The following is a 2,812-nucleotide window of genomic DNA, read 5'->3' as shown; positions in this document are numbered from 1 at the left end:
CTGGATGATTATGTGATGTTTTGAAGGAGGGTGTTTTTTTTTTGTTTGGATTTTGTGTGAGGGGGGGAGGGGGCTGGGCTAGCTTTTTTTTTTTTAAATTTTCTAAACATTCATCTCTTATGTAACAGTGTTCAGCATTAAAAAATTTAAAAGAAGAGGCACTTACTCATCAATTTCAAAACAGCCTATGAAGAAAAATAAAAAAAATTTAAATTCATTCCAGTTTTATACATTCATGATTTGATCACATGTATAACTTTTCTTTTTTATTACCTTATTTAATTTTATTATTATTACTACTATTGCTGCTACAACCTAGAAGATACCTCAGTGATACTAATACCTGCTGGTAAAGTTAAAGGTTTCACCTTTCTTTCTTTAAACATATCACAATACCTTTCTTGAGTTAAATATTATCTAATGGCTTTAAGAAGTTATGGTAATGTTCATCAGTTATAGAGTGTGGGTTTGTGTGTGTGTGTGAGAGTGTATTTTGAAGAGGGCTTTGGTGGTTGGGATGGTGAGGGTGGTGGGTGTTGTGTGTGGGGAGGGGGGGGGGGAAGTAAAAGAGTGTTCATTACACGATTTCTCCTGTTGTTTGTAACAATCACACCTGGTATAGCTATTTCGAGTGGCAAATACAAACTGCAAAAAAAAAACATCTATATCATTGCCAACGGCCATATCACGATGAACACACCGGTTCTCGTCCGATCACCGAAGTTAAGCATCGTCGAGCGTGGTTAGTACTTAGATGGGTGACCGCTTGGGAACACCACGTGCCGTTGGCACTACTATTTTGCACCCTACAGAAAAAAATTTTTTTTTTAAAAATTTCAATTTTAAATTTTTTTTTCCCCCACAATCACCACATTTCCCCCCCCCCCCCTAACACACACACTCACTCTCTCTCAATCAATCAATCAATCAATCAATCAATCAATCAATCAATCACTCACTCACTCACTCACTCACTCACCCACCCAGTAGCTGTGAATCTTTGCATGTGTATACCTCATACAAAATTCAAAGTGAAAAAATAAATATATAAGTGTATATGTATGTATGTATGTATGTATGTATGTATGTATATATGTATATATATATATATATATATATATATATATATATATATATATATATATATATAAACACACACACACACACCTATTTTGAAGTTTCTCTGTTTCAGTGGGCAGTTATGTATAATAATGAGAGATTCAAAAAGACGTTGATAACAATGTCATCAATGCCTGTTTAGTGTGCTCATTTGTTGGATGGTCGGCAGCAATACTAGAGGTGGTACAGCTGTAACCTGTAAAATTGTACCTGCAATGTGTTGTGTATGGAAAAAAATAAAAATTATATCATCTAAATTTTTGTTATCCAACAATAACCTTCCCATCAATGCATGATGTCACAGTAGCCATAGCTCTACTCTTTCTGCCATATAACATTGGGGGAAAAAAAAAAAAAAAGGAGCTATTAGAATAATAACAAAAGATAAAAAATCATCTAACTGCAGACCAAAATTCAAAAAACTTAAAGTCCTGACTGCCATAAATGAATACGTTCTAGAAACTTTTTATTCATTCTTAAGAAAAAGAAGAAAAAAAAAATTATTATTTTTTTTTTTTTTTTTTTTTTAGATATTCGCACATAGGTATAACACCAGAAATGCTAGTAAATTGAGGATAGTTGAACATAACACTAGGCGATTTGAAAATGGACTAAATTACTTGGGAGTAAAACTTTACAACTTAATATCACAGAAAATAACTAAAACAATTTACCAGTATTAAAAAAAAAAACAGTAAAAAAAATTCTTCTAGAATATCCTACCTACCCTCTGAAGCTATTCTTTAATTTGATTGATAATAGAGAAATTGAACTGTTAATTTGTTGAATGGACTTGTGATAACAGCTGCTTCATGTTTTGCATAAAGTTAAATTGTGTAACATGTTATGTATTTTTTTTTTTGAAATTTTTTTTCTTGGTAACTTGCATCATGTAAATATTAATTGTCTGCACATACATGTTCTATATCCCGGAGCCTTGACTCCACGTGGGATCAACAGAACAAAAATACAAAAAAAAAAAAAAAATCCAGCTCACTAATCTAGGTGCATTTTGCTAACAATATTTGGAATATATATATATTTTTTTTTTGTGTAACATGCAAATTCTGTATTATTCTGCACACATTATTTATAATCTTCTATCATTTTCTTAGATAATAACTATTAATTCATAAAATAGATTGTGTGTGCATAACCTCCTGGAAACATTTGCACTTACCTCCTACTTTACTTTTTCATTTAAGCAATCCTATTCGCATGTATACACTTAGGTTGCAGCATCGAAATTGTGTAAAATTCAAAGTGTGTATTGCCTGAAAAAAAAAAAAAAAAAAAAGACATACCAAATATTTGCATACAGCGACACACTACATATTTGCACACAGTGGAGTTTTGCGGTAATTAACCTAGCACAATTTACCACACGCAATCACACGCCCGCGATGAGATAACACACTCGCTGTTTTCCTGTTGACCGGCACGAGGAGTAAGAAAAATTGATATTTACACGAGCACACACTCCCACACTAGTCACAACGTCGGTCATCAAGTTGTGTTGAAAATTCCTGTAGCCTCTGTTTTCCCAAATGATTTCACTTAAAATTTCATTTAACAAGACCATAAACAAATTTACAATACTAATTTCTTAAACAAACACTTCAGCGAACAAGTGACTGTCGCATTCATTACAAAGCTTACAACTTAACAGATGTTTCCGATGTGAAATAAAATA

At 32.5% G+C, this 2,812-nt stretch overlaps 1 non-coding gene across 1 annotated transcript; it reads left to right on the top strand.

Moving 5' to 3' along the window:
• Positions 1 to 672: 672 nt before the first annotated feature.
• LOC134543853 (5S ribosomal RNA) lies at positions 673 to 791 on the top strand. Its single transcript, XR_010077302.1, has one exon. It is a non-coding gene; the product is annotated as a 5S ribosomal RNA (ribosomal RNA).
• The last annotated feature ends 2,021 nt before the right edge of the window (positions 792 to 2,812 follow it).

Source organism: Bacillus rossius, unplaced genomic scaffold (assembly GCF_032445375.1).
Source record: "Bacillus rossius redtenbacheri isolate Brsri unplaced genomic scaffold, Brsri_v3 Brsri_v3_scf22, whole genome shotgun sequence".
Classification (NCBI taxonomy): Eukaryota; Metazoa; Arthropoda; class Insecta; order Phasmatodea; family Bacillidae; genus Bacillus; species Bacillus rossius.
This window is presented reverse-complemented; position numbering and strand designations above follow the sequence as displayed.